The sequence below is a fragment of the Oncorhynchus mykiss genome, chromosome 12 (genome assembly GCF_057628025.1).
Source record: "Oncorhynchus mykiss isolate SJ-2025 chromosome 12, ASM5762802v1, whole genome shotgun sequence".
NCBI classification, from domain to species: domain Eukaryota; kingdom Metazoa; phylum Chordata; class Actinopteri; order Salmoniformes; family Salmonidae; genus Oncorhynchus; species Oncorhynchus mykiss.
Genome location: NC_143033.1, coordinates 80,596,131 through 80,616,418, shown reverse-complemented (window position 1 = coordinate 80,616,418; position 20,288 = coordinate 80,596,131). Strand labels below are relative to the sequence as shown.

Below are 20,288 nucleotides of genomic sequence, written 5' to 3'. Positions count from 1 at the left end.
CAGGCTAGTGATTACTTTGCAACACTTGCAGTTAGCCACTGATTCCTTCCAAACCACTCATTGTTAAATTTGCAATTTCCAACTTGTGTAATGTTTATGAACACCGATACATTTTATCTATAATTTCTCTTCATATGACAAGGATAGAAAAGGATTTGCCAGTGGATTTTCAGCTTTATTCATGATGATGGCTGCTTGTCTAGCTTGCTAGCTAAGATTTTGAAAGTATGATCAATCAAAGCTACGGTAGATATAACTTGATTTGACGTCATTTTATCAGTGCACAATGACGTTGAGCCTTCTTGGATGGGCACTTCTAATGTAAATCTATGGCAGCACCCAAGGGGCTTGAATTTTCGAGCTCTTTCTGTAGTTTTTGCGGTGCCGTAGTGTTCCCATGAGTGACAGAACACTAAGCCAATCACGGCACAACTAGAGAACACTACCAACACCTACGCTCTGCATTTCCCCACTGGCTGCCCCACCACCACAGAAAGCACTGAGCTAGACTGGACACCTGCATTCTGGAGCTGCCTTATTCAAGAAAGCAAAAAAGAGACCGTTGTTATGCGGCTTTATTAACTCAATTATTTGTATTTTTAAATGTAACAGTGGGGCTCAAAACAGGTGCTCTACCCCTGTCACGTCATGATCTGTTTCACCTGTCCTTATGCTTGTCTCCACCTCCTCCAGGTGTCGCCCATCTTCCCCATTATCCCCTGGGTACTTATACCTGTGTTCTCTGTTTGTCTATTGCCGGTTCGTCTGTTTGTCAAGTCAACCAGCATTTTGTTTCTCAGCTCCTGCTTTTCCCCAGTCTCTCTTTTCTCGCCCTCATGGTTTTGACCATTTCCTGTCCTGACTCTGAGCCCGCCTGCCTGACCACTCTGCCTGCCCCTGACCCAGCCTGCCGTCTGGTGCCTTTGCAATGGCAGCAGTTTTACGGACGCCCAACCAATTATGCTATTATGTGGGGTTTTTTCAAGTTATTTCGTACTTATTTTGTACATAATGTTTCTGCAACCATATCTTACGACAAAAAAGAGCTTCTGGATATCAGGACAGCGATCCCTCACCTCGGATTAGACAAAGATTTTTTTCTTCAACAAGCAAGACATTCTCCAAACACCCGACAGGGCCGACTTCCCCGTTATTTGCAAGAGGAAGCGACACAGGTACAGAGGACAAAGAGCCGGATGCCTGGTCAGGACCCGGAAAAGGCGAGTGGGAAAGCTGTCGTTACCGTCAATACTACTCGCCAACGTGCAATCATTGGACAATAAACTAGACGAGGTAGGATCACAAATATCCTACCAATGGGACATCAAAAACTGTAATATCCTATGTTTCACGGAATCGTGGCTGAATGACGACATGAATAGCTAGCGGGATACATGCTGCACCGGCAAGATAGAACAGCACACGACAAGACGAGGGAGGGTGGTCTGTGCATATTTCTAAACAACAGCTGGTGCATGAAATCTAAGGAAGTCTCTAGATTTTGCTCGCCTGAAGTAGAGTATATTGTGATAAATTGCAGGCCACACTACTTGCCTAGAGAGTTTTTAGCTATACTTTTTGTGGCTGTTTATTTACCACCACAAACAGATGCTGGCACTAAGACCGCACTCAGTCAGCTGCATAAGGAAATAAGAAAACAGGAAATCACTCACCCAGAGGCGACGCTCCTAGTGGTCGGAGACATTAATGCAGGGAAACTTAAATCAGTTCTACCAAATTTCCATCGACATGTTAAATGTGCAACCAGAGGGAAAACATTATAGATCACCTGTACTCCACACACAGAGACGCGAACAAAGCTCTCCCTTGCCCTCCATTTGGTAAATCCGACAACAACTCTATCCTCCTGATTCCTGCTTAGAAAAAAAAATTAAAGCAGGAAGCACCAGTGACACGGTCTATAAAAAAGTGGTCAGATGAAGCAGATGCTAAACTACAGGACTGTTTTGCTATCACAGACTGGAACTTGTTCTGTGATTCTTCCGATGGTACACCACATCAGTCACTGGCTTTATCAATAAGTGCATCGAGGACGTCGTCCCCACAGGGACTGTACGTACAGTGCCTTGCGAAAGTATTCGGCCCCCTTGAACTTTGCGACCTTTTGCCACATTTCAGGCTTCAAACATAAAGATATAAAACTGTATTTTTTGTGAAGAATCAACAACAAGTGGGACACAATCATGAAGTGGAACGACATTTATTGGATATTTCAAACTTTTTTAACAAATCAAAAACAGAAAAATTGGGCGTGCAAAATTATTCAGCCCCTTTACTTTCAGTGCAGCAAACTCTCTCCAGAAGTTCAGTGAGGATCTCTGAATGATCCAATGTTGACCTAAATGACTAATGATTATAAATACAATCCACCTGTGTGTAATCAAGTCTCCGTATAAATGCACCTGCACTGTGATAGTCTCAGAGGTCCGTTAAAAGCGCAGAGAGCATCATGAAGAACAAGGAACACACCAGGCAGGTCCGAGATACTGTTGTGAAGAAGTTTAAAGCCGGATTTGGATACAAAAAGATTTCCCAAGCTTTAAACATCCCAAGGAGCACTGTGCAAGCGATAATATTGAAATGGAAGGAGTATCAGACCACTGCAAATCTACCAAGACCTGGCCGTCCCTCTAAACGTTCAGCTCATACAAGGAGAAGACTGATCAGAAATGCAGCCAAGAGGCCCATGATCACTCTGGATGAACTGCAGAGATCTACAGCTGAGGTTGGAGACTCTGTCCATAGGACAACAATCAGTCGTATATTGCACAAATCTGGCCTTTATGGAAGAGTGGCAAGAAGAAAGCCATTTCTTAAAGATATCCATAAAAAGTGTTGGTTAAAGTTTGCCACAAGCCACCTGGGAGACACACCAAACATGTGGAAGAAGGTGCTCTGGTCAGATGAAACCAAAATTGAACTTTTTGGCAACAATGCAAAACGTTATGTTTGGCGTAAAAGCAACACAGCTGAACACACCATTCCCACTGTCAAACATGGTGGTGGCAGCATCATGGTTTGGGCCTGCTTTTCTTCAGCAGGGACAGGGAAGATGGTTAAAATTGATGGGAAGATGGATGGAGCCAAATACAGGACCATTCTGGAAGAAAACCTGATGGAGTCTGCAAAAGACCTGAGACTGGGATGGAGATTTGTCTTCCAACAAGACAATGATCCAAAACAAAAAGCAAAATCTACAATGGAATGGTTCAAAAATAAATATATCCAGGTGTTAGAATGGCCAAGTCAAAGTCCAGACCTGAATCCAATCGAGAATCTGTGGAAAGAACTGAAAACTGCTGTTCACAAATGCTCTCCATCCAACCTCACTGAGCTCGAGCTGTTTTGCAAGGAGGAATGGGAAAAAATGTCAGTCTCTCGATGTGCAAAACTGATAGAGACATACCCCAAGCGACTTACAGCTGTAATCGCAGCAAAAGGTGGCGCTACAAAGTATTAACTTAAGGGGGCTGAATAATTTTGCACGCCCAATTTTTCAGTTTTTGATTTGTTAAAAAAGTTTGAAATATCCAATAAATGTCGTTCCACTTCATGATTGTGTCCCACTTGTTGTTGATTCTTCACAAAAAAATACAGTTTTATATCTTTATGTTTGAAGCCTGAAATGTGGCAAAAGGTCGCAAAGTTCAAGGGGGCCGAATACTTTCGCAAGGCACTGTACATACCCAACCAGAAGCCATGGATTACAGGCAACATTCGCACTGAGCTAAAGGGTACCGCTGCCACTTTCAATTTGCGGGACTCTAATCTGGAAGCTTACAAGAATTCCTGCTATGCCCATAGACGAACCATCAAACAAGCAAAGCGTCAATACAGGGCAAAGATTGAATCATACTACACCGGCTCCGACGCTCGTCTTATGTGGCAGGGCTTGAAAACTAATAAAGACTACAAAGGGAAGCGCAGCAGCAAGCTGCCCAGTGACACGAGCCTACCAGCCAAGCTAGATCACTTCTATGCTCGCTTCGAGGCAAGCAACACTGAGGCATGCATGAGAGCATCAGCTGTTCTGGATGACTGTGTGATCACACTCTCTGTAGCCGACGTGAGTAAGACCTTTAAACAGGTCAACATACACAAGGCTGCAGGGCCAGACAGATTACCAGGACATGTACTCCGGGCATGTGCTGACCAACTGGAAGTCCCTGATTGAGTAATACCTGTAATACCAACATGTTTCAAGCAGACCACCATAGTCCCTGTGCCAAAGAACACAAAGGCAACATGCCTAAATGACTACAGACCCGTAGCACTCACGTCCGTAGCCATGAAGTGCTTTAAAAGGTTGTTAATGGCTCACATCAACACCATTATCCCAGAAACCCTAGACCCACTCCAATTTGCATACCGCCCAAACAGATCCACAGATGATGCAATCTCTATTGCACTCCACACTGCTCTTTTCCACCTGGACAAAAGGAACACTTACTGTATGTGAGAATGCTATTCATTGACTACAGCTCAGCATTCAACACCATAGTACCCTCAAAGCTCATCACTAAGCTAAGGATCCTGGGACTAAACACCTCCCTCTGTAACTGGATCCTGGACTCCCTGACGGGCTGCCCCCAGGTAGCAGCACATCTGCCACGCTGATCCTCAACACTGGAGCTCCCCAGGGGTGCGTGCTCAGTCCCCTCCTGTACTACCTGTTCAACCACGACTGCATGGCCAGGCACGACTCCAACACCAGCCACAGGCACGACCCTGCCATTCAGGACCTCTACACCAGGTGGTGTCAGAGGAAGGCCCTAAAATTGTCAAAGACCCCAGCCACCCCAGGCATAGACTGTTCTCTCTACTTGCACCGGAGTGCCAAGTCTAGGACAAAAAGGCTTCTCAACAGTTTTTACCCCCAAGCCATAGACTCCTGAACAGGTCATCAACTGGCTACCTGGACTATTTGCATTGTGTGCCACCCCCCCAACCCCTCTTTTTACGCTGCTGCTACTCTCTGTTTATCATATATGCATAGTCACTTTAACTATACATTCATGTACATACTACCTCAATTGAGCCAACCAACCAGTGCTCCCGCACATTGGCTAACCGGGCTATCTGCATTGTGTACCACCCACCACCCGCCAACCCCTCTTTTACACTACTGCTACTCTCTATTCCTCATATATGCATAGTCACATTAACTTTATCTACATATACATACTACCTCAATTAGCCTGACTAACCGTTGTCTGTATGTAACCTCGCTACTTTTATAGCCTTGCTACTTTTATAGCCTCGCTACTGTATATAGCCTCACTACTGTGTATAGCTTCTCTTTTTACTGTTGTTTTATTTCTTTACCTACCTATTGTTCACCTAATACTTTTTTTTTGCACTATTGGTTATAGCCTGTAAGTAAGCATTTCACTGTAAGGTCTACACCAGTTATATTCGGCTCACGTGACAAATAAACTTTGATTTGATTTAATTACCGACCCCTGCCTACCATGACTTGTCGTTTGCCTGCCCCTGTTGTTGTAATAAACATTGTTACTTCAACGCAGTCTGCACTTGGGTCTTACCTGAAACGTGATAACCCCACCTGCCCTGAATGACGGGTCGCCACTGCATATTCCTAGTACGCAATGACTACATCAAGCTTGTGACTTTACAAACTTGTTGGATGCACATTTGCAGTTCATTTTGCTTGTTTTTTGCTTGCTTGTTTCGGGTTATGTTGTGCCCAATAGAAATTAATGGTAAATAATGTATTGGGACATTTTGGAGTCAATTTTATCATAAATAAGAACAGAAAATGGCTGTGTTTGAAATCTGGCTTGTCTACTACTTACTTAAACTGCATGGGCCTACTGTGTACTAGTCGTGTTACATAGTATTTAGAACGTACTGTTTAGTAAAAATGAATATAGTGATTAACAAATATCATCTAATGCTCAATTAAGATGATTTCTGCCATTTGTTAATTTTGTAAGTCGTCAATAATCTAAGCCTCTGTTTTGCCCCATAGTTGCACACGTGTCAGCATTGACTGATGAAGTTGAATGAAGGTCCCCAGTCACCCTCTCTAACTTCCCGTCAATCTGTTTTTCTGTGGTAAAAGAAATGCAGAGAAGGAAGGGGTGGTGTGTGAGAAAACAAAAATGACCAATGAGCATTCATGTTTTTGGGGTACTTTGATTCCTCATCTTTCTTCAGCTGGTTCCCAAGCCGGGCTGTGTTCATGGCAAAGGGTACTTTCTTAACAGTCTTTGCAATCCTAACATACTCACCAATTCTCCATTAGCAATGACCTCATATAAGCGGTGTAGTGTGGCCCCATATCACCATTTAAGGTTGGTAAAAAAAATGGAACTAACCATTTCCAATGTATCATGAATGCATTCATAGGGGTTTATGAATTTTTATGTAGCCACAATCTTTTTTGAATGCTTATAGCAAGTGATAATGCATGAATAGACCATTGCAACACAAGGTTAGGGATGAATGCCACTATGGAATATTGATTAGAGAGATCGATAAATACATATACTATATTATCTCTGACATTATGAAAAATACGTCATTGAGGCAGGCCCTTGGATGCGTGGCATATACAGTACATACTGTATCTCTCCCATGGGCCTTGATACCTTATAGGTCCTGAGTGGTTGATGTCATAAAACACTATGAGAGATTGTCTATCGCTGGTTCCATAAATCAATGTTATTACTCAACTCTATCAGAGTAGCTACCAGAGCGAGGATGAGCCCCAACTACAGAGAGATGCCTGGGACTGAAGGGACTATAATTCATCACAGCTTTATGCCACAGGCCACTTCTCTCTAGCTGACCTTTAGCAGTTTCCCAGTCTCTTATTCAGAGTTTCTTTTCATCCACATTCAAATCCGCTGCTAATGACATTTTCAGCTGATTTACAGTTGAAGTCGGAAGTTTACATACACTTAGGTTGCAGTCGTTAAAACTCGTTTTTCAACCACTCCACAAATGTTTTGTTAACAAACTAGTTTTGGCAAGTCGGTTACAACATCTACTTTGTGCATGACACAAGTAATTTTTCCAACAATTGTTTACAGACAGATTAGTTCACTTATAATCCACTATATCACAATTCAAGTGGGTCAGAAGTTTCATACACTAAATTGACTGTGCCTTTAAACAGTTTGGAAAATTCCAGAAAATGATGTCATGGCTTTAGAAGCTTCTGACAACATTTGAGTCAATTGGAGGTGTACCTGTGGATGTATTTCAAGGCCTACCTTCAAACTCAGTGCCTCTTTGCTTGACATCATTGGAAAATCAAAAGAAATTAGCCAATCAGCCAAATTGTAGACCTCCATGAGTCTGGTTCATCCTTGTGAGCCATTTCCAAGCACCTGAAGGTACCACGTTCATCTGTACAAACAATAGTAGGCAAATATAAACACCATGGGACCACGCAGCCGTCATACCGCTCAGGAAGGAGACGCATTCTGTCTCCCAGAGAAGAACGTACTTTGGTGCGAAAAGTGCAAATCAATCCCAGAACAACAGCAAAGGACCTTGTGAAGATGCTGGAGGAAACCAATACAAAAGTATCTATATCAACAGTAAAACGAGTCCTATATCGACATAACCTGAAAGGCCGCTCAGCAAGGAAGAAGCCACTGCTCCAAAACTGCCATAAAAAAGCCAGACTACGGTTTGCAACTGCACATGAGGACAAAGATTGTACTTTTTGGAGCAATGTCCTCTGGTCTGATGAAACAAAAATAGAACTGTTTGGCCATAATGACCATCGTTATGTTTGGAGGAAAAAGTGTGAGGCTTGCAAGCCGAAGAACACCATCCCAACTGTGAAGCACAGGGGTGGCAGAGTCATGTTGTGGGGATGCTTTGCTGCAGGAGGGACTGGTGTACTTCACAAAATAGATGGCATCATGAGGCAGGGAAAATTATGTGGATATATTGAAGCAACATCTCAAGACATCAATCAGGAAGTTAAAGCTTGGTCGCAAACAGGTCTTCCAAATAGACAATGACCCCAAGCATGCTTCCATCGTTGTGGCAAAATGGCTTAAGGACAACAAAGTCAAGGTATTGGAGTGGCCATCACAAAGCCCTGACCTCAATCCTATAGATATTTGTGGGCAGAACTGAAAAAGTGTGTGCGAGCAAGGAGGCCTACAAACCTGACTCAGTTACACCAGCTCTGTCAGGAGGAATGGGCCAAAAATCACCCAACGTATTGTGGGAAGCTTGTGGAAGGCTACCCAATACGTTTGACCCAAGTTAAACAATTTAAAGGCAATGCTACCAAATACGAATTGAGTGTATGTAAACGTCTGAACCACTGGGAATGTGATGAAAGAAATAAAAGCTGAAATAAATCATTCTCTCTACTATTATTCTGACATTTCACATTCTTAAAATAAAGTGGTGATCCTAACTAAACTAAAATAGGGAATTTTTACTAGGATTAAATGTCAGGAATTGTGAAAAATTTAGTTTAAATGTATTTGGCTAAGGTGTATGTAAACTTCCGACTTCAACTGTATGTCCTAATGATTGCAGGGTCTTTGCTCTGCGTTACGGATATTTCAAACTCCAGTGAGTCAGTGGAGGGTTGTTCATGACAGGTTTGGTGAAAGACAGGAATGATAATGTTGTCATCTCAATAACTGCGGTTTATTCAGGCACCTCAGACTATATTGGCGACATGCCAAGCAGGCAAGGTGGACAGGGACAGAGTGGAGGGAGGAGATAGGAGGAGAATAATTGATATGCAGGGCACTGTATCATGACTTTTCATATTGGTTCCGTCATGATGTTGGCCTGGGGGGGGGGGGGGGGGTTTATGACAGTCATAAATACCTCTTCCCCCCTTTTTCCTCTCTCTATCCTACTGAGGTTACATTTGCAAAACCCTTGGTTAACATAGAAATTCTGGGAACATCAGTAGGTGGGGGGAAATGAACTATATTTTGGTAATCTGAACAATTGAACATATGCGGTGGTACTTAACGAATATGATGTCAGTTCGGTTGTCATCTGAGACATTCTCATCAATAATAAGATGACATAAACTCTACAATAGAAAGTCTGCACATCAGAGTTATCGGATTCACATGGAATTGTTGTTCAATGTAAATGTTTGAATATGAAATTATTTGTGATGGGATGAAATGTGATTTTAGCTTCTAAAATGTGAAATTTGGGTTTTCATAAAATAGGGCTGCTCAATCAGTGGCCCGCACCTGTGAAGGGACATGGGCTATAAAGCTTTTCAAACACGCCCTCCTCTCCCTTCCTATATAAGCCCTTGATGACAATATAACTTCCTGTTCCGAGGATGTAGGACGACGGTCCGATGTCGGAATGGTTCAGATAATAACTACAGAACGAAGCCAATATCAGCATGAGCTTTGGTTGCGAATGGTATGAACTTTGAACTCTTATTCACTACAGAAGTGATGCCTCCTAGCCATTGAGTTAGCAACAGCAGATGCAACGAGGGTTAGGAAGGAACAGACAGAGTATCCCGTCTATCATCCAACAACGTTACTACAACTTATCCAATTGACAACCAGAGACATTCTTCAAAGGACTCGGTTTGGCAACACGGCCTTCCATCTACCACCAACCTACCGAAGCACAGCTCAGAGTAAATATTTATTGCATTTTCCTTTTCCAAATGGGTGGTAATTTAGAATGCATAAGATACTGAATTTACGATAGCACAGCTTCGCCTTTGTTCCTCAGTCTTCCCGCTCCTTCACTTAAACCCACCCCCTTTTCTTTTGTGTAACAAGCTGTCATATCTGTTCCGCCAGGGACGTTTTCCTTTATGACGTAATTTGTAATCAAGTTATGATTTAATTATGTGTATGGTTGATTCTGTGTGATTAGTTAGGTATTTAGTAAATAAATAATTAAACCCAATTTTGTATTGCTGATTCAAATTGTTAGCCATGGTTCGTGCAGATAACCAAGAATTGTCACGTTCTGACCATAATTCTTGTGTGTTTTCCTTGTTTTAGTGTTGGTCAGGACGTGAGCTGGGTGGGCATTCTATGTTGTGTGTCTAGTTTGTCTGTTTCTGTGTTTGGCCTGATATGGTTCTCAATCAGAGGCAGGTGTTAGCCATATTTAGGTAGCCTGTTTTGTGTTGGGTTTTGTGGGTGGTTGTCTCCTGTGTCAGTGTTTGTACCACACGGGACTGTTTCGGGTTTTCACGTTTCTTGTTTTGTAGTTTATTCATGTATAGTTTCTTTATTAAAGAACCATGAATTATAACCATGCTGCTTTTTGGTCCGCCTCTCTTTCACCAGAAGAAAACCGTTATAAGAATTTACAACTTTCAGATGAGACTGAATTAAGATGACGATTGATATGGACTGCTATTGATGTAAAATATTACTAGGTCTTTAAGAGTTTATTCGGAAGATAACAGCTCTATAAATATTATTTAGTGGTGCCCGACTCTCTAGTTAATTACATTTACATGATTAGCTCAATCAGGTGATATTAATTACGGATAAATTATTTTATAGAATAGCATGTCATATCACTTAATCCGGCATAGCCAAAGACACAACAGTTCTAACCATGCACATTGAGATTACTAATATTGGAGAGTTGAGTTTTAAATGTGAGGATATGTATTGACATCTGAGAGCTGCTATCTGTCTTCTGGACAGCCTCAAAGAGAGATTACATTAGGCAGTTTCTGCTTACCGGGGCACATTTATCTATGAAAAATGGATGACAAATTGATCTTGGGGTTAATAAAAGAACATGAAAAACACAAATCTGTATTATAGCCCTGTGTTTTATGGAAATCATATACAGTATAAGTCTGCCTGCACTCCCTGACTGAGCATTGATCATGTATAATGCAATGCATTAGCTACGACATTAAAGAGATTTGGTATTTGGTATTTTATTAGGACCCCCTTTAGCTGTTGCAAAAGCAGCAGCTACCTTTCCTGGGGTCCACACAAAACATGAAACATAATACAGAATGGCATAATGCAGAACATCATTGGACAAGAACAGCTCAAGGACAGAACTAAATGCATTTTTTAAAAGGCACACGTAGCCTACATATCAATGCATACACACAAACTATCTAGGTCAAATAGGGGAGAGGCGTTGTGCCGCGAGGCGTTGCTTTATCTGTTTTTTGAAACCAGGTTTGCTGTTTATTTTGAGCAATATGAGATGGAAGGAAGTTCCATGCAATAAGAGCTCTATATAATACTGTACGTTTTCTTGAATTTGTTCTGGATTTGGGGACTATGAAAAGACCCCGGGTGGCACGTCTGGTGATATAAGTTTGTGTGTCAGAGCTGTGTGTAAATTGACTATGTTAACAATTTGGGATTTTCAACACATTCATGTTTCTCATAAAAAGAAGAAGTGATGCAGTCAGTCTCTCCTCAACTCTTAGCCAAGAGAGACTGGCATGCATAGTATTTATATCAGCCCTCTGATTACAATTAAGAGCAAAACGTGCCGCTCTGTTCTGGGCCAAATGCAGCATAACTTGGCCTTTCCTTGCTGCACTGGACCACACAACTGGACAATAATCAAGATTAGACTAAACTAAAGCCTGCAGAACTTTCTTTTTGGAGTGTGGTGTCAAAAAAGCAGAACATCTCTTTATTACTTCTAGACCTCTCCCCATCTTTGCAACCATTGAATCTACAGTGGGGAGAACGAGTGTTTGATACACTGCCGACTTTGCAATAAAATGCTAATTAATTACTTAAAAATCATACAATGTGATTTTCTGGATTTTTGTTTTAGATTCCGTCTCTCACAGTTGAAGTGTACCTATGATAAAAATTACAGACCTTTACATGCTTTGTAAGTAGGAAAACCTGCAAAATCGGCAGTGTATCAAATACTTGTTCTCCCGACTGGACTGTACATGTTTGACCATGACAGTTTACAATCTAAGGTAATGCCAAGTAATTTAGTCTCCTCAACGTGTTCAAAAGCCACACCATTCATTACCAGATTCAGCTGAGGTCTAGCACTTAAGGAATGATTTGTACCAAATACAATGCTCTTAGTTTTAGAGATGTTCAGGACCAGTTTATTACTGGCCACCCATTCCAAAACAGACTGCAACTCTTTGTTAAGGGTTTCAGTGACTTCATTAGCTGTGGTTGCTGATGCGTATATAGCTGAATCATCAGCATACGTAGACACACATGCTTTGTTTAATGCCAGTGACAGATCATTGGTAAAAATAGAAAAAAGTAGAGAGCTGCCCTGCGGTACACCACACTTTACATGTTTGACATTAGAGACGCTTCAATTAAAGAAAACCCTTTGAGTTCTATTAGATAGATAGCTCTAAATCCACGATATGGCAGAGGTTGAAAAGCCATAGCGCTTAAGTTTTATTATGGTCAATAATATCAAAGGCTGCACTGAAATCTAACAGTACAGCTCCCACAATCTTCTTGTTATCAATTTATTTTACCTTTATTTAGCTAGGCAAGTCAGTTAAGAACAAATTCTTATTTACAATGACAGCATAGGAACAGTGGGTTTCTAGGCTGTCAGGGGCAGAACGACAGATTTTTACCTTGTCAGCTCGGGGATTCGATCTAGCAGCCTTTCGGTTACTGGCCCAATGCTCTAACCACCAATCATCAGTCATTTGTGTCAGTGCAGTACATGTTGAGTGCCCTTCTCTATAAGCATGCTGAAAGTGTGTTTTTAATTTGTTTACAGAGAAATATAATTGTATTTGGTCAAACCCAATTTTTTCCAAAAGTTTGCTAAGAGCTGGCAGCAAGCTTATAGGTCTGCTGTTAGAACCAGTGAAGGCCGCTTTACCACTATTGGGTAGCGGAATTACTTGGGCTTCCCTCCAGGCCTGAAGACAAAGACTTTCCTCTAGGCTCAGATTAAAAATATGACAGATAGGAGTGGCTATAGAGACAGCCAACATCCTCAGTAGCTTTCCATCTAAGTTGTCAATGCCAGGAGGTTTGTCATTATTGATCGTTAATAATCCCTTTTCCACCTCTCCCACACTAACTTTACAAAATTCAAACTTGCACTTCTTTTCTTTCATTATTTGTTTTTTATGCATGAATATAATTGCTCACTGTTTGTCGTGGGCATTTCCTGCCTACGTTTGCCCACTTTGCCAATGAAATAATCATTAAATGAATTGGCAACATACATTTTTGGGGTTTTGTGATGAATAAGCCATCTGATTCGATGAAAGATGGAGTTGAATTTGACTTTCTGCCCATAGTTTCATTTAAAGTACTCCAAAGTTTTTTTTCCATCATTCTTTATATCATTGATCTTGGCTTCATAATAAAGTTTCTTCTTCTTTTTGTTGAGATTAGTCACATAATTTATCAAATTGCAGTAATAAGCCAGTTCGATGTCCAGACAGACTTATTAGCCACTCCTTTTGCCCCATCTCTTTCAACCATAACGTTTTTCAATTCCTCATCAATCCAAGGAGCCTTAACAGTTCTAACAGTCAGTTTCTTAACAGGTGTATGTTTATCAAAAATTTGAAGAAGCAATTTCATAAATTCATCAAGTGCAGCGTCTGGATGCTCCTCATTAATCACATCAGACCAACAAATATTTTTAACATCATCCACGTGTCACAGCAAAATATTTTGTATGATCTCTTATACACTATTTTAGGCTCAGCTGTTGGAACTTTGGCTTTCCTGGATATAGCTTTAGAACAAAGTTCTACAGAGTTAGTAAAAATGTGATCAATACATGTGGATGATCTCCGGTACTTTTGTATACTTTTTAGACCAGGGATGGGGACCTTTGATGGGGGTGGGTGCCATTGAAAAACAGAACTCATTATGAGGGGCCGCGGTGGCTCGTGGGTCTGCGTACTCACACCAAAACTATTACTGGTCCACAGGCCTACAAAAAGGGGGCCAGTTGCCCATCCCTGTTTTAGACAGTAATTATTGCCCATGTTGGGGAAAATCTAGGGGAAATGGCACAGCCATTCTGCATGTATGAACTACACATTGACATATCCATCCCAAAAAAGACTTAGTAGTCACCAAAGTCCTGGAGCATGTCTTGAAAAGAGTCCTGTCCTGCTTCAGAGAACAGGATGGAATTTAGCATGGTATAGATCAGAATAATGATTGACATGATAAAGGAAAGGGATCCATTATTTACGGAACATTGCTGTAGAATAGAAAACCAAAAAGGGACCAAACTGGATTTATTAGAGACAGGTACTCTTCAGATAACATTCGCCGTCTTTTTGATATTATTGATCAAGTAACACACAGAAGACCCCTGTTCTGCTGGCTTCACTGGATGCTGAGAAGGCGTTCGACAGGATGGAGTGGAGCTTTCTGTTCTGTCTTAGAAAAGTTCAATATGGGCCCAAACTTTGTTAAATGGATTAAGTCCCTATACTCTCATCCAAATGCCATGGTGACTACTAACGGACTGAACTCTGACAGATTCCCTTTGGGACGGGGCACAAGACAAGGGTGCTCGCTGTCCCCCCTGCTCTACTTGTTGGGGGCGGAGCCTCTGGCAGAGTTGATAAGGAGCAATCCAAGTATTATGGGTGTTTCTGCAGGCGGCCTGCAGCACAAGATTTCGCTCTACGCAGATGATGTCTTGTTCTACATATCCAATCCTGAGAAATCCTTCCCATTTTAGACACAATTGCTCAGTATGGCAAGATTTCAGGATATAAAGTACATTTTAACAAATCCACTGTTTGCCCTCTCAATCTTACACTCACCAGCTCTATGAAGGCACTATGTCCGTTCCAATGGAAGATACAGGGGTTTCAATACCATGAGATCTTCGTAACGCCAGATCTGAATAGCCTGTTCAATTAAAATGATCTTCCACTCCTGGATCAAATCAAGAAAGATCTCCAAACCTGGATCTCCCTCCCAATTAGCTTAGTCGGAAGAATTAATGTCATCCGTATGAACATCCTCCCCAGACTGAACTATTTATTTCAGATGCTCCCGATGCTGTCTCCCAGTTTCCTTTTTCAAAACAACAAACCAAAGCATCACCAAATGTACAGTGCCTTGCGAAAGTATTCGGCCCCCTTGAACTTTGCGACCTTTTGCCACATTTCAGGCTTCAAACATAAAGATATAAAACTGTATTTTTTTGTGAAGAATCAACAACAAGTGGGACACAATCATGAAGTGGAACGACATTTATTGGATATTTCAAACTTTTTTAACAAATCAAAAACTGAAAAATTGGGCGTGCAAAATTATTCAGCCCCCTTAAGTTAATAGTTTGTAGCGCCACCTTTTGCTGCGATTACAGCTGTAAGTCGCTTGGGGTATGTATATACACATAGATACATAGATACATACACATACATACATACACACACACACACACACACACACACACATACATACAATACACACACATATATATATATATATATATATATATATACATAAATACATATATATATATACATATATACATATACACATATATATATATATATATATATATATATATATATATATATACATATACATACACATATACAGTGCCTTGCGAAAGTATTCGGCCCCCTTGAACTTTGCGACCTTTTGCCACATTTCAGGCTTCAAACATAAAGATATAAAACTGTATTTTTTTGTGAAGAATCAACAACAAGTGGGACACAATCATGAAGTGGAACGACATTTATTGGATATTTCAAACTTTTTTAACAAATCAAAAACAGAAAAATTGGGCGTGCAAAATTATTCAGCCCCTTTACTTTCAGTGCAGCAAACTCTCTCCAGAAGTTCAGTGAGGATCTCTGAATGATCCAATGTTGACCTAAATGACTAATGATGATAAATACAATCCACCTGTGTGTAATCAAGTCTCCGTATAAATGCACCTGCACTGTGATAGTCTCAGAGGTCCGTTAAAAGCGCAGAGAGCATCATGAAGAACAAGGAACACACCAGGCAGGTCCGAGATACTGTTGTGAAGAAGTTTAAAGCCGGATTTGGATACAAAAAGATTTCCCAAGCTTTAAACATCCCAAGGAGCACTGTGCAAGCGATAATATTGAAATGGAAGGAGTATCAGACCACTGCAAATCTACCAAGACCTGGCCGTCCCTCTAAACTTTCAGCTCATACAAGGAGAAGACTGATCAGAGATGCAGCCAAGAGGCCCATGATCACTCTGGATGAACTGCAGAGATCTACAGCTGAGGTGGGAGACTCTGTCCATAGGACAACAATCAGTCGTATATTGCACAAATCTGGCCTTTATGGAAGAGTGGCAAGAAGAAAGCCATTTCTTAAAGATATCCATAAAAAGTGTTGTTTAAAGTTTGCCACAAGCCACCTGGGAGACACACCAAACATGTGGAAGAAGGTGCTCTGGTCAGATGAAACCAAAATTGAACTTTTTGGCAACAATGCAAAACGTTATGTTTGGCGTAAAAGCAACACAGGCCATCACCCTGAACACACCATACCCACTGTCAAACATGGTGGTGGCAGCATCATGGTTTGGGCCTGCTTTTCTTCAGCAGGGACAGGGAAGATGGTTAAAATTGATGGGAAGATGGATGGAGCCAAATACAGGACCATTCTGGAAGAAAACCTGATGGAGTCTGCAAAAGACCTGAGACTGGGACGGAGATTTGTCTTCCAACAAGACAATGATCCAAAACATAAAGCAAAATCTACAATGGAATGGTTCAAAAATAAACATATCCAGGTGTTAGAATGGCCAAGTCAAAGTCCAGACCTGAATCCAATCGAGAATCTGTGGAAAGAACTGAAAACTGCTGTTCACAAATGCTCTCCATCCAACCTCACTGAGCTCGAGCTGTTTTGCAAGGAGGAATGGGAAAAAATGTCAGTCTCTCGATGTGCAAAACTGATAGAGACATACCCCAAGCGACTTACAGCTGTAATCGCAGCAAAAGGTGGCGCTACAAAGTATTAACTTAAGGGGGCTGAATAATTTTGCATGCCCAATTTTTCAGTTTTTGATTTGTTAAAAAAGTTTGAAATATCCAATAAATGTCGTTCCACTTCATGATTGTGTCCCACTTGTTGTTGATTCTTCACAAAAAAATACAGTTTTATATCTTTATGTTTGAAGCCTGAAATGTGGCAAAATGTCGCAAAGTTCAAGGGGGCCGAATACTTTCGCAAGGCACTGTATATGGGGTATATATAAAAGACCTAGGATCAATTCTCCACTTCATCAAAACCTGAATCAAAGGGTGGTCTTGCCCTTCCCTCCCTTCAATTGTACTACTGGTCTGTCTAAATCTGCAACATGCTAACATGGGATCACAAACAGACAAGAGTTAACGTGGATTCAGATAGAAGCCCAATCCTGTGGTTCATTGCCCCTAAGCTCAATTATATTAATTAATAACTTTAGTGACGTGGGCAACATAGCCAAAACCTTTGTGATTTACAGCACCCTACTAGCGTGGAGGGACTGTAAGAAATACCTGGGCATTTCCTCCCAAATATGTTCTCACTCACCTATAGTATGCAACCCAGACTTGTCAAAAGCCCTGAGTGATGCCAACTTTAATATTTGGCATACTCTAGGAATCAGGACCTTTTCAGACCTATTTCATCAGAAAACCACTACACTACATTTCAAAAGCTCTGCAGTGAATTCAATGTGCCAAGATCCCATTTTTTTAAAATATCTTCAAATTAGACATGTCATTTCCTCATTTACTTCCAAGAGGAGGTTTAGAGCTCAGCTGAATGAAGTTGAAACCCTTCTTGCAACAGCACAATCCATTAAAGGCAACATCTCCTATATCTATAGACTCCTTTCTGAGAAAGGAGGCTCCTCCTTTGCTCCTTTGAAAATAATCTGGGAAAAGGACCTTGGTCTGACTATCAGTGATGAGTTATGGGCGGAGGTTTGCGACAGAGTATACTGCTCCTCTACTAATGTAAAAATGAAAGACTAATTACAAATTGTTGTATACATTTTATTTCACTCCAATGAGACTCCATAGAATGGAAACAGACATTTCTCCTAACTGTAAAATATGCACCTCTTAAAGTGGAACCTATATGCATTTATTTTGGAGCTGTAGAGAGATTTCCAGATTTTGGCAATCTATACATACTGCTGCACAGAAAATACTAGATGTACAGTTTGATATGACCCTGTGTCTCTATCTTCTTAATGCCCAGCAGGACTTTGTTATTGATCCTGACAGAGAAAATGTGTTTATGACTATTACATACTTTGCTAAGAAATATATTATTCTATTGTGGGCCTCTAAAACTATTGTGGGCATCTAATACCAGATTGTTGGCTTTCTCCCTCTTGAAAAGCTCACTTATGACCTCCGCAAGAGACAGCCCAAGTTTGAGACTCTGGTCTCCACTACTCAATTATATTTCAAATTGGACAGAGTGAATGGGGTGATTAGGGAAATGAACATGTTGTGTAAGGTGCCGTAAAAACTAATTATTTGCTAATCATCTCAGCTAAGGTTGGAAATAGTGAATAAGAACCTTCATAGAACCTTCATAGTGCTGCTGCAAGTTTTAATATATATATATATATACTTTTTTAAATAATTATTTTTTATTATGTTTATTATAGTTATATTATTATTATTGTTTTTTTTCTTGTTTTTTCTAATCTGTCACATCTGTGAATGTGGAATGTGTTTTGTTGGTTGATTGAAAAACAAGAAAACGTAATAAAACTTTAAATTGAAAAAAAAGAAAACCAAAAAGAAGTCCATGCAGTGTAACTAAGTTTATGTTAGATTTTACACCTAAACATACGGTCACCAAGACCTATGCAAGCACAGGCTCTATAAAATGGCCTGACCTTCCCTGGGCAATCACTCCATACAGACGGAATTAATTTAGGCCAAATGCTCTTCCTGCCTTCCGGGGCTCAGTCGAGAGCCTCAGGGACAGAGGTTTCTTTTCAATGTACTAGTTTGGCTGGATAGAAAAGACGTGTAACTTTTCAAAGCAATTATGCAACCCTAAGTACAGGGAAATGGATTTGGCTTCTGAAGAAACAAGCACATGCTCCTAACTCCTGGGCTTCTGTTGATAAGTGGGGGAAATCAGAAGGCTAAACTCAGCGCTCAGCTGCTGATTGCCGTTTTCATAGGCTGTTATTTCTTCCAATATGGGAGATGGGAGGAGGGAGGAAAGACACTTATGTTGGAATTGATGACCCCTTCAACAGTGACTTCTAAACTTCCTGGTACATCTTGTATTATTCATCCTATCCTTAGGTCCTCCCTTCTAACTCTGTTTATCTTTCTCTGTGACTGTGTGCTAGCTTCTTGGTGACAGACATAGACACCCTGATGCACATTGCATTTATGAGCTGAATTATCATTCCAACAACTACAGAGTCACTGGATCTTTCTATGAATAGAACTTCAATAGAACTTCAACTTCTTCCCATTACTTCAAGAGAAATATTTTAGTCACCCCTGACTTTCTGACCAGTTCTGCAGATCTAAACAGCACTCATCTCCTGGCATCCCACCCAGACAGTGTTCTCCAGGATCATCCAACCCTTCCCTCTATCACCCCTCTTTTTCAGACCCCACACCCACATTGGCTCCCTGTCTTGGGCCCAGCATGGGAAGGAATGTTTTTGTTGTTGCGTGTGGTAAACCGACGGGTGGTTAGGGGAGCTTCAGTGCAACTGTCAGGAATCTGTGGGAGGAGGAACAGCAGTCATTTTAGCTTTCTGTTAACTCTGTCTCCAAGAAATGCCTACAGCACCTCCTGCTCAAGCCTATATCACAAGTGGATAATCTGTACAAGTGGATAATTTGTGTCAAAAATGTGTTCTGTGAGATGACAGTATGCACTCGTTTAGATGCACACAAGAAGTTGAAGAGTCTACAGACCTCATGGCCTGAATGGCACAGTGGATGCCCACTAAACTGCAGACTCATCAGGCACAGCAGTATCTTCATCAGATAGTTGAAAATTAGGTGAGAGGAAATCACAGTCATGTCTAGAGATCATATTTGGTCCTGTCCTTTTATCCCAAATCAAGGCGATCCAGTGTCCGTTCGGGTCCAGATTGCATTGACCAAATTCCCCAAAGTGAGTGATTATGAATGGCATGAAGGTCCAGGAGCCAGACATGCAGCTATAAAGTGGCTGGAGTTGAAGGGTCATGATTACTTCTGTTGATTAACCATATATTTTATCTGACACCATAAAGAGATACAGACACCATGAGATACTGCAACCACGGAGGCTCATCTTGCAGTGTCATACTTGACGACCAAACTGCCT

General features: G+C 41.1%; 1 long non-coding RNA gene across 1 annotated transcript; it reads right to left on the bottom strand.

The window, feature by feature from the left end:
- Positions 1–18,753: 18,753 nt before the first annotated feature.
- LOC149979397 (uncharacterized) lies at positions 18,754–20,288 on the bottom strand. Its single transcript, XR_016485324.1, has 2 exons — positions 19,892–20,288; positions 18,754–19,694 (listed from the first exon to the last, which is right to left on the bottom strand). It is a non-coding gene; the product is annotated as an uncharacterized LOC149979397 (long non-coding RNA).